At 43.9% G+C, this 12699-nt stretch overlaps 1 protein-coding gene across 9 annotated transcripts in view; it reads left to right on the top strand.

Moving 5' to 3' along the window:
* The window catches only part of LOC105465258 (sideroflexin 5), a 130872-nt gene that overhangs the window by 58437 nt on the left and 59736 nt on the right, over positions 1-12699 (top strand). The gene's annotated exons all lie outside the window — the stretch shown is intronic.

The raw sequence follows: 12699 nt of genomic DNA, 5'->3' as shown, positions 1-12699 counted from the left end.
TCTATCTAACATTTTCCTGGAAGACTAGCAAGTGCAGTAAGACATGAAAAAATAAACAGTTATTATTGTTTATAGAGTTGGAAAGAAAGAAAGAAAAACATTTATGAGAATAGACAAACTATTGGAACTATTTTAAAAGATTTCTGGATGTAAGACAAGTATACAAAAAATTTGTATGCCTGTAAACCTAAAACAAACGTCTAGAATATGATTTTTGTAAAAGATGTCATTTACAATAGTATTTTAGACAATAAGGGATATAAAAATAAATTCAAGAAACAATATTCAAGACCTTTACAGAGAAACCTATACAACTTTATTGAAGGACATTGGAGATCTAAAGAAGTAGACAGCTGTATCATTTTGTTTTCTTCAAATTAAAATCTATATTCAATGTAATTTCAGTCATAATCTCAGCAGGATTTGTTATGGAACTTGACAGGTTCCTATGAAAAGTTACATGAATACAAGCTAAGGGATAAGAATAGCGAAGACAATTTTCAAGAATGAGGTGGTGGGAGAGGACTCACCCTACCAAATATTATAAGACAACTTGGTTTTGATACAGTGATAAGCAAATATGTCAATGAAACAGAACGCAGAACCTGGAGACATGCCTATATGGAAACTTAAGATTTGACTAAGGTGGCATTACAAATCAGTGGAGAAGAAGAACAAACCATCTGATAATATGGTGCTGAGACAGCTGGCTACCTATGTGGAAAAGAAAATCAGATCTCTACATCACCTTATACACAAAAGGACATTTAAATATGAAAAGAAAATATTTGCAGCAATGTTTATGATAGCAAAAAATTGGAAACTGCTGAAATTCCATCAACAAGAAAATGAATCAGTCATGGCTTAGTCACGCAGTGGAATACTTAACACAGGAAAGAAAACAATGAGCAAGGGCGACATTTATGAATATGGATAAATTTCAAAAACAATGTTGAATGAAAAAATAGTAGCAGAGTAGTAATGCTCTCTGTCATTTATATAATGTTAAAAGATATGCAAAGCAATATTATATATAGTTTATGAGTACATTTTTAATGCATCCTTAAAAACATTCATGGGAACAATTAGCACCGGCTTCGTGATACTGTTTACCTCTGGGGAGAGAAAGCAATGAAATTTAGCAGGAGAACAGGGGGTGCTTCGTTTGCATTTATAGTGTTTCATCTCTTAAAAACATCTTCACAAAAAAATTGACGAAATAAGATTGGACATATATGGATGCTCGTTATCCTCTAGACTTTTCTGTATCCTTGAAAGATTTCATTTTATACATATATTTAAAAATATATAAATATATCATGAGAGGTATTATTCACATCTCTATTTTTATGTTGTTGCCCTGAAACTACTACATTGTTCTGAAATATTCTGAGAAAGGTTTATAAATTTCCCACCATAATTGTGTGTATGTGTGAGTGTGTGTTTCATTTCTTTGCATTTCTTGCAGTTGTTTTATAGATTTCGATGCAGTGGTGTTTGGTGTGTTCAGACAGTTTTGTCTTCTTGATATTATCTGTGTCTCTCAAACACACACACACACACAAAATATCCCTGTTTCTTTGATTATTCTTGCCTTGAATTTTACTTCTCTTAATATTTTTTATTCCTGTTTTGCTTAATTGACTTGCATTATGTATCATTGCCTATACCTTTGTGTCAGAGTCATTTAATTTCTGTGCTATTTTGTGTTACACAACTCTTTTGGACAAAATATAGCTGAATTCTACTTTTGCTGCGTAAAAAGGCTACTTACATTTAACCCAGTTTGAGAAACACTGCCTTTAATTTTAATGAGAAATGGAGCCCTTTTGTATTTATTCTGCCACTGATGATTATGACTGCATAGCCCAGCTGTCAAATGGGTTTTGTTGTTGCTGTTAGCTTTTTATTAAGCTTTGTTTTTGTTTCCACTTCTTTTCCTGATTTATAGTAGAGAAAAGGTCCTTTAGTTTCTTTAGTTTGGAAGGGGAACATCCTAATTTTCTCTACTTACCATTCATCTGTAATATTTTATAGTACAGAGAGGTTACATTATATATACTTTATAATCAAGAGTCAAATAATAAGTATGACTTCCCTAACGCTACCCACATAGGAAGAGACTTGTAGCATGTAATTTCACTCTACTCTCTACTTGATCATTTTAGCTACCTCCACACACCTGCCAAGTTTTTGGAAATCATCTGGAATGTCATCAGATTTATAAAGCCTTTCTTAACACCTGTATTATACTTCACAATTATTTAGGCTGTGTGTGTGTGTGTGTGTGTTGTTTGGCTAGAATACCTTTTTGAACAATATTCAGAATACAGGGGTAATATGCCTTTCTGAATCTTTGCATATCTGGAGATCTTTTTTTTCCCTTTCATACATGAACAATAGTTGGCCTGATTCTCTTTTCCTTTCTAGGTAAACTTCCCCCTTCCCCTGGAATCGTTTGGTATTTTTTCTCTTTATCTTTGGAGTTCAGAAATATCTCCTAGGATTTTAAAAAAAAATCTTCTCTGTATATTTTATAAAATTATACAAGTAATACATGAATATGTTCTTTGGGATTCAAAAATACCACCAAGAATGTTTTATAAAGAATATTTTTAAAGTTATACAAGTAATACATGAATGTTCTCTCGGCTCGGAATTTAAACAATACAAACAAAAGTAGAGGTCCTTGTGATGCTCCTCAACCCCGAATTTCTGCCCAGAGTAACCCCTGTAGGAAGTTTGGTGTGTGCCTCTAGGCTTTTTCTAGATATCTGCATACATTTAAGTCATTTAAAATTTTTTTTGTTTTGTGGATTTTTCCATTAAAAAGATAACAATATACGTATGTATCTATGGTTAGCTTATGACACTTAGCAGTTTGCCTCCATAACGATTGGCTTCATTTATTTATTTGTTTGTTTTCTCTGCTGAATGGCACCGTCTCTTCCAGTGTGATGGGTTGTGGTTATTTCCGATTATTTGCTGTTAGAAACGATTGTGCTATGAAAAATCTTTGTAAAGCCATTTTTGCACAAGGATAAGGGTTTCTAAAGGGCACTTCCAGAAAGTGAATTTGCTGCTTAAAAAGCTACGCACATTTACATCTTTAATAGATATGGCTGAATTTCCCTTCAAAAAGACTATATTTCCCCATGCTTTCGTAACACTAGTATTCATTCATCTTTTTAATGTTTTTGCCAGGCTGATGGGGGAAGGGGTAGGTTCTCATTATGCTTTTAATTTTTATTTCCATAAACACCGAAAAGATGTTGGTGCTTTTTAAATTTATTTATTGGCGATTTGTATTCCCTCTTCTCTGAATTACCTGTTCACACTCTTTGTCCATTCTTCCATGGGCCATATTTTTCTAGTTGATTTGTAAGAGCTCTTTATATATTTTGGACATTAATCCTTTGGGTTATATATATGGCAGGTCTCTTCTCCAGCTGTTTATCCCTTATTCTCTGGTGTCTTTGTTATAGAAAACTTTTAAATATTGATGTCTTTAAATATAATGATCTATCTTTTGATTGATTTTGAGTCTTTTTCCACTCCTCACCTCCATCTCCTTTATTAAAATAACTGAGGCCAGGAGTGGTGGCTCACGCGTGTAATCCCAGTACTTTGGGAGGCCAAGGTGGGAGGATTGCTTGAGCCTAGGAGTCTGAGACCAGTCTGGGCAACATAGGGAGATCTCATCTCTCCAAAAAAGTTAAAAAATTAGCCAGGCATGGTGGTGTGCGCCTGTGGTCCCCGTTACTCGGGAGGCTGAGGTGGGAGGATTACTTGAGCTGAGGAGTTTGAGGCTCCAGTGAGTTTTGATTGTGCCACTGCACTTCAGCCGGGGTGGCGCAGTGAGACCCTGTCTCAAAATAAATACATAAATTAAATAAAGATAAAATAACTAGATGTGTGAAAGCTATGTCTTGGAATCAGCTCTTGGATGTATTTATCAATTCTATATTCTAAGTATTCATTTATGCTTTTGTTTTTATAATATCCCTTTTTCCCTCTTTTCTTTGTTTGTGGTTGGTTTTCTTACTTTTTGCCTTGAATGCTTAGTTTATTTATTTTCCTTCTAATGAAAGTGTTTAGTGCTGTGAATTTGCCTCTGAATATATCTAAAACATGGCTATATCTGATATGTTTTCATATATAGTGATCTTATGTTGTTATTTTCTAAATAAGCTTGAAATTATAATTTCAAATCCTCTTTAGTCAATTAGAAGAACACATTTTAAATTCTAAGTGGTTGGGTTTTAAAAAATGTGTTCTTTTGTTATGTTCTAGCTTGTCTTATTTTCAGAGAGAGTGACCTCTACAATTTTGCCAGTTGGGATTTATTGTGGTTTTCTTTGTAGCATGGTATCTGAATATGCCACTTAGGATCAGGGTCATCTGCATGTAACAAAGTCCAAAATAACAGTGGCTTAAACAAAATAGTTTATTTCTCTCTCATGTCAAAGAAGTTTGGAGATAGGCAGGACCCCCACAGTATCATCAGGAACCCAGACTTCCATTTTCAGTACTGGCTTCTATTGTAAAAAGTCATCCCATAGCCCGAGATGGCTGCTGGAGTTCCAGCCATCACATTCACATTCCAGAGAGGAGAAAGAAAAGAAGAATAGTAGGCTGTATCTCCCAACTGAAATACATTTATCTTTAAGATACAGCCTCTCTTTAAGGAGCCTTTTTGGAATTTCCATGCAACAGTTCTGCTTACATTTCATTTAGAATTTAGCTGGGTATATAGTTGATCCCCAATTATATAAGGATTCTATTAGTAAGAAAGAAGGGAAGAATGGTGATAGGTAGGCAAACAAGAATGCCATAATAACTTCTATAAATATTCCATCAACACTTTAAAAGATATACCATTTAGTGGTATCATCTCTTTGTTAAACTGGGTAAGTGGATATTTGAAATGGCAAAAGTTGAATGTGGGGCTCATTTTTCCCTGAGAAGCCAAATGGAGTCTTACACAATTACCAGCTGCTATCAAGTGGGAAGAACTGGCTAACCCAGTAGATGCCGTCACTGTCTTCGATTCACAACGGGTTACTGAGGCTCATCCCATATGTTTCCACTCTCTCCTCACCGTACCCAAGACAAGCCCATCATTGCAGGGTCACTATGGCCCTGTAGGCAGGTGGGGGTCTTGGGTGCTGATCCACTCGCATGCCATTCAGGGGTTCATTGCTGAAGCAGATGTATGAATGTCCTATCAGGACCAATCCTTTCCCAGGCTGGAGCAAACATCCCTCTATGAATACACGCATGTGGTGTGAGAAGAGGATGCCCTGGCCTCCAAGATCCTGTGTGAATACTTGATGGAGGCAAAATGGGGAGCATGGCCTGGGATACCTCCCAGCACCTCTACGAGGCAGCCAGAACCGAAATGACGATGCTCACCTATCCCCACTTCCTAGCCCCAAATATCTGTATCCTGGGGTTCAGAACAGTCAAGCCAGAGGCTGGGTCTCCCGAGGAACCACTGGATTTGAAGAACCTGTGGCCTTCCACCTTGGCACTTTCACATGGACAAGCAATGTGGTCCGTCCCCATTCCTCCCCACCCCTGGGCCACTGCCTCGTCTTGTGTGGAGGGAGCATGCTGGCTGCTCCAGCGCTTTCTGCAGCCCCATCAGCTCCTCCAAGGCCCTGCTGTCGCCTAGTAGCACTGAACATTTAAGCAAATGCCTGGTCTGAAGGGGAGTGAAAGTTCCAGTCCACACCTTAGGAAAGCCCCTGGTCTGATGGAGTGGGTAAGAAAATATACGCATGCAGAAGCCACTAAAAATGCTTACCAAAATAGAAACGAGGGTGCCAGCGAATGTGCTAGGAACTGGGTCCCTGAGTGATGAAGGGAAGGGGCGAGTAAGGCTGGCAGGTGCCTCAACTGAGAAGCTTCTGGAAACCACAGTGAGGCTGCCTTCTGCCCAGGTGCACATCCCCGGCTTGACCCCGACGCTGTTCCCACTTTGCCCGGGAGTCACCTCGCCCTACCCTGCTCACCCCCCAGAGCTCAGGAGAAACGAGCTGGTTTTCTCCCAGAGGCTGGTGCCAGTTTAGTCAGCAGATTTCACAGATCCACTGGCAACCATGTAGTGTCTTATTTTAAGCTTAACATTTGAAGATGGGAACTTTTTCCCCCTTCGGTGTGTGGCAAAGAGATCCCAATTTATACATAAGCACCGCGGCTATGCCGGTGCACTGAGGCTGTCCCTGAGGCTCTGCCGTTCATCGCTCCCTTTCTTCAGGTATCTTTCCAGAAAAAACCTGCCAGCGTGGTGGCTTCTTATCCACGGCCTCTACCTTCCCAGGTTTCCCCTGAGCACAGCACTGCCGCTTCCGTGCACGTGGCCGGGGAGAGGCAGAGCCAGGCTTGGCCCTGGTGGTCCGTCCCTCGTCCTGCCTGCCCTCTCCATTTCCCCTCTGCTCCTGCGCCCTCTTCCCTTGTTTGCTGTGGAATGCCTCAGATGCCAGGGCCTGGGTTTCCCTCATGGGCCTGGGGCTGTCCCAGAGAGCATTCGTGCCACCCTCAGCCCTGAGCTCCCCAAAGTGCTGTTCCCCTCCCCTCCCCTCCCCTCCCCTCCCCTCCCCTCCTCTCCTTTCCCTTCCCCTCCCCTCCCCTCCCCTCCCTGTCATGTCGGACTCTCAAAACTCAGGGACCAAAAGCCTCATTTCCAGCCAGGGTGCTAAGGAGGTCAGACCACGAACACCTAGTCATTGGATCTGGTGGCCTTAGGTTAAGTCTAAATCCGATTTCTGTCTTGAGACATTAAGAGCTTGAACTCTGTACTTTGCACTCTTTCATTTTAACGCACAGATGATCACATGGACTTAGAGACTCCAAGTATCAGAAGATGCTGGTGTTGGCCACTTCATCTCCAGGGGTGTGTCCCAGGGCCCTCCTGACATCTCCCAAGCCTCCTCATCCCTCCTCTGCTTTTTTGCACATTTAAATCCCAATCCCAGTGTTCTCCCTGGCTTTCCTCCAGCATTACCAGACCCCAGCCATGTTGACCTCGCTCACCACACAGGAGGTGTCACTCCAGTGAAGCTAGAATTGACCGGTCCGGGGTAAACATTCATTTGACAGAGAGATTTTCTTTAACTGGCTGGCATCCTTTAAGTAGCAACACCCCTTATACACTGAAGTATAACTTTCAGATCATTAGTCACATAAATCAGAAGATGGAGACAAAGTAGAAGGAAACAACAGGACATCTGTTGGGTATTGGGGTACTGGGGCCCATGGTGGATCTGTCAGTAACAAAGAGGGACATTTATGGAGTTGAGCGAGTCTGTGGTGGAAAGGGATGAGATGTAAAGACACTCGCTCTACCTGGGAGGCTCCCGGGTATGTGGGGAGGCAGCGTCAAGGGGCCTCCTCTAGCTTATGGAAGCTCTCGAGGTAGACACTTTTTTGCTGCTGAGAGGAATGGTACAGAGAAGGCATGCAGGGTGCCGGGGAGCACATGACAGACCTTACCTCACTGTGAGGGTCAGAGGAGACATCCTGGAGGAAGTGATGCTTAAACTAAAACCTGAAGGATGAGGAAGGAGGGATTAGCCAAGTAGAAACGGGGTGAAGGGTGAGAGGGACGATTATTTCCACCGTTATCTTGGCGAACAGGACAGTTCTGTACCCCGTAGTCTTCCCCTGGCTTCAGTTTTACCGCCCAATTGTTTTGACGCATACCTCATTTCCTCTCCAGATTTCCCACGCTTTTAAAAAAACCTTTCCCCTGTAGTTTGAGTCAGTTTTGTATGGGAGGTGGCCAAGGGGCGGGGGCTTGCTCAGTTCTGAGCCCTGATATCATGGTACACAGAACTGTGGCAGTGGCCTTACCCCTCCTTGCCTTTATCTTCAGCTGTGCATGTCCCACTTCTGGCCAAGCAGATTGAGATATTTGGGGGTGCCTCTCTCCCAGATTGAGACCTCATCTCTCTGCAGCAGTTAGAATACTCTGAAGGAGGAGGCCCAAAGTGAAGATGTGATTTTTCTTGTAGCAAGTTACCATATGGGTGCCATTGGCCCCATTCCTTACTCTGTCTTGAGACTAGGCTCAAGCACAAACTGCCCCTCTTCCTGGGCCTGTCAGGGCATCCCTAGAGTTGGGCTGATGGCCCCTGGGTTGGGTGGCTTTGATAAGCAAGGCTGCTTAGGAACCAACATCCCTGGTGAAGACTTAATTCAAGGCATATTCATAATGGTACAGAATTTTGGACTAGAAAGAACAGCATAGTCACTCTGCATATGTAGTAAGCCATGTATTAGCTAGCTGTTGCTACCATAGTGTCATGTAGAAAACATCCACAACACTTCAGTGGCATCTGTGAGCATCTTTTTTTTTTTTTTTTTTTTTTTGAGATAATCTCACTCTTTGGGCTCTGTCGCCCAGGCTGGAGTGCAGTGGTGCGATCTCGGCTCACTGCAACCTCCGCCTCCTGGGTTTAAGCAGTTCTTGTGCCTCCGCCTCCCAAGTAGCTGGGATTACAGTCACCTGCCACCACCCTCAGCTAGTTTTTGCATTTTTACTAGAGATGGGGTTTTGCCACGTTGGCCAGGCTGGTCTTGAACTCCTGACCTCAGGTGATCTGCCTGCCTTGGCCTCCCAAAGTGCTGGGTTTACAGGTGTGAGCCACCATGCCTGTAAGCATTCATTCTTAGGGATCTGCAGTTGACTGGGGTTTGCCCGGTCTAGGCAGAGCTTGACTGAGGCAGTTCTGCATCTCGCCATGGTCAACTGAAGGTGACCTGACCTGGGATAGACTGTGCCCTCCTGTCTCTCCTCCTCCTTGGACCAGGGATTTTTCAGGGATGTCTTCTTGTGGCAACCTTAGATGCTCAGGAGGGCAAGCAGGAAGGCATGAGGCCTCTGAGCCAGGGCTCAGAACTGACGCACTGCCACGTCCGTCCTCCCATGTGCTGTCAGCCAGAGCAAGTTAGATGACCAAGCGGAGCCAAAAAGTGAGGAAATAAATTCCTTCTGTGATGAGGCTGTGGCGAGGGTATGGATAGAGGGAGTGGAAAATAATCTGGACCAAAGACTCAGTCTCCTACCCCAACCCCCCTGCAATTAGGACTTAATAAAAGGAGTCAGGAGTGCATTGTCCCAGTCCAGCAGAGATCTTTCCCTGGTCAATGATTATGTAATGATGAGCAGTGTTCTTCCAGCCTGGGGTGTGAGCCCAGCTTTGTGCTGAATGCCATGGGGGGCATCAGAGGAAGAGGGAAAAGCCCCAATTTTGCCTTCCGCAGCTCTGTTCTCTGAGGGATAAGACTTGTATTCCAAGACGGATGGAGATGAGATGATGTTCAGTGGTGTAATGCTGACTTTGGAGCTCAGAGGAGGAAACCAGCAAAGTCCAGGAAAGAACTACATGGGAGGAGAGGAATGGCACTGGCAACCGGCATCCAGGGAGCGCTTGCTGCAGGCCGCACGCTGAGCTGAATTTCCTCCACACCTTACTTCCTCTCATAACCATCCTGAGAGGTACTGGGATTGTCCTTCACTTAACAGCCGAAGAAACAGAGGCACAAAGAGTTCCAGTGACTTGCCTGTGGTCACATAACTGGTAAATGCTGGCACCAGCATTTGACGACCAGAGCCTGAGCGTTAATCACTAGGTCTGTGGTAGGACACCCAAGAGGAAGGGGAACAGCAAAGGTACAGACGGATGTGCAGAGAGCACAGCTGCCAGGGGGCTGGAGCGGCAGAGGGGACTTCAGCCATGTTATGAACTATAAATGGGAGCAGAGATAGGATGTGTGATTTGGCCAAGGTCCTGCAGCGCGATAGGGTGGAGGCTGGGCTAGAAATCCTAGCTGTTGGCTCCTGTTTCCCTCTCCTTCCACTTTCCTTGGTACCAGCCACATTCTGGGCGCTCTCCACCCGTCTGCGTGGCCACGCCTGAATCGTTTCCCTCTTGGAAGAGGTGCAATCCACTGGCATTGAAGCTGGGTGGACTGGCTCCCTCTCTCTATCCATCTCTTTCTTCCTTTCCCCTGCCATGTTCTGGAAAGGGCAGCGGGAGGGAATGTGGGCAGGTTGCACCAGAGATATACATCTGAGAGCTGAAGGGAACATTTATTTTTAATTTAGACTTAAAAAGAAAAAAGGAAGTTATAAAATATCTGCTCTTGCTCCTGGGATTGTGCAGATGGTGCTGCGTTTTGCCTAATAGGGAATGGGGCTGGCATCCTCGTACTTTTGGTCCCTGCCTGACTATGAGGACCTGGAGGGCAGGATCCCTGCTCCCCTGCCTTAGCCTCACATGGCCCCCTAAGGCTCTGTTTGGCCGGTGCAGCTCTGTGCTCCTGTCTTCTAAGCTCACCCTCTCCACACTCCCTTCTGGGCTCCCAGACCTCCTCTGCAGTCAGACCAGTCTCTCCGCTGTCTCGGCTGTGCCTGCTCCTGTGTCTGCACCCCCTCGGCTCACTCCTACCTCCGCCTTTGTTAGATAGCCGGGACACACTCACCCCTCCCTTCCTGAACTTCTCTTTGGATGTTAAAATTTATCAACTTTACACATATCCAAATACCTCATTAAACCATCTTGTCATTTTCAAGCCTAGGTGTTATAAAGGATGTTAGCCTCCATTTTCTTGTCTGGTTTTTGTTTTTATTGTGGGTAAGGAGTGTGTGTGGTGTGTGTGTGTGTGGTGTGAGTGTGCATGCACACGCATGTACTCACTCCTTTCCTCTGACTTTCTCCATTAGGAGCAGCAAGGAACTTGGTATGTAGAAGCAGCTCCCCATAAATGGATGTGGAGTGCTGACTGGATCCCCCCTCTTTCTGTGCTCAGGGGGATGAGCTGGAGAAGGAGCACCCTAAAATCAGAGTCAGGGCCCCCAAGCCAGGAACCAGGAGACCTGATTCTCTAGCTTGCTGTGAAGCTATGGACAGATTACTGAATTTCTCTAAGCCTCAGTTGTCTCGTTTGTAAAATATCAAAAGTAATCTCTGGTTTGATCCCCAGGGATAGTATGAGGATTATGGTAAGTGAAATGCTTGGCAAAATCAATTAGTCAATCCATCTCTTTAAGAAAGAGTGAGGAGACTTATAGCAGTCAGAGGTGCCAGCATGGACCCCAGACCCATGTTAGGGCAGGAGATTGGGATGGGAAGTGGGGATTGTCTAACAAAGTAAAAAGCTCGCTGGTCATAGAGCCATGGGCAGTGTGTATGTGTGTGGTACATAGCCCAAATACTGGTTTAGTTTAGAGTTCTGGTTTGTTCTGGAAAAGACTTGATGTCACTTTTAAAAATGCTTGCCACTAAAGATAAAAGAAGTGAAGATGAAAATGAGACAAAGGGAAGGGAAGATAAAATGAAGCCAGAAGTGAGGTTTGGGCACAGAATCCAGGCAGTGTGGGTCTGTACACTTGGCAAATGTGGCTATGGAGAGCTGGCCTGAGTTTCTGGACGGTGCAAAGAGACTCAGTTAAATGGCCCAGTGTCTGCAAGGCGCATGCACACCAGTTACTCAGAGGCACAGCTTCTGATCCTGAGACTGGAAAATACTTCCCCCAAGTGGATTATAAAGGGAACCCTGTGGTGTCACGGGCCGTGTCCTGGACAGCAGTTGTCAGGTAAATGCAGTGAGTTCCATTGGGCTGTATTTTACAATGTTCCTGGTGGTCCAAGCACAGTTCAAGGGGGGTAAGTGGGGATTCAGAGGAGAAGACATGTAGTCCATAAGACACCGTGTTCAGTAGACTCCAGATCAGGGGATGACGTGCTGGGCTCCAAACAGTGAACAACTTTATTAACTTCCTCTGGTGGTAGGAGGCAGTCAGCCATGCATACGTGTACACATATGAGCACATGTACTCTTCACCCACCCCCTGTCCTGTCCCCACCCCTGCTAGGCTCGGCTTCCTCCCTCTGGTTTGGTTTCTAACTGGGGGCCCCAACTAGGAGGAGGTCCTCAGTTTTCTGGGATGCTCCTTGGCAGATGGGATCCCATTACAGACAAGACTGTCTCTGTTGACTTGACACCAACTACCCAGAATTTGGAAGTAGAATTTTACACTGAGGTCAACCCCTTCACTTTCATAGGTAAGAAAGTTAGAGCCCCAAAGGGGATCATCTTCTGCCAGAGATCACACGGGGATGGAGCTGAACGTAAGACCGAAGTTCCCCTGATTCTCACTCTAGTTCCCTAAGCTGCCACTGCAAAGAAAAAAAAAATCAAGTTGGGATCTCATTCTGGGGAAAAAAATCTCATAATTCCTCATTGGAGCTATGGAATAGCTTTATATTATATAATTTTATTCAAACTGATATGAGCCAATAAATATAGATTTTGTGTGTGTGTGTGTGTGTGTGTGTGTGTGTGTGTGTGTGTGTTCGCTGTTTTAAAACATTTTAATGTTTAAAACATGATTTACTAATGCTGCTGGGGATGTCTAGAATTTGATTTACTGCATATTATTGAGTGTTTATACTTGTTCCTTACAGAAATTCTTGCCAAAGAGCCATTTCATCTACAGGAATAATAAATAAGTCAATATGTGGATGGTTGTGCACATTTTTCCCATATGCAGTGGGACTTGGTAGATGTTACTTTGCACACAAACACTCAAAAGGTAAACTGGAGAGATGCACAGGGATCCCTGAAGTCCAAGGCTTGGCCAGTGTCAAAATCAGACCATTCATCTTGACTTAAACCAAAAAAAACGGT

Source organism: Macaca nemestrina, chromosome 13 (genome assembly GCF_043159975.1).
Source record: "Macaca nemestrina isolate mMacNem1 chromosome 13, mMacNem.hap1, whole genome shotgun sequence".
Classification (NCBI taxonomy): Eukaryota; Metazoa; Chordata; class Mammalia; order Primates; family Cercopithecidae; genus Macaca; species Macaca nemestrina.
This window is presented reverse-complemented; position numbering and strand designations above follow the sequence as displayed.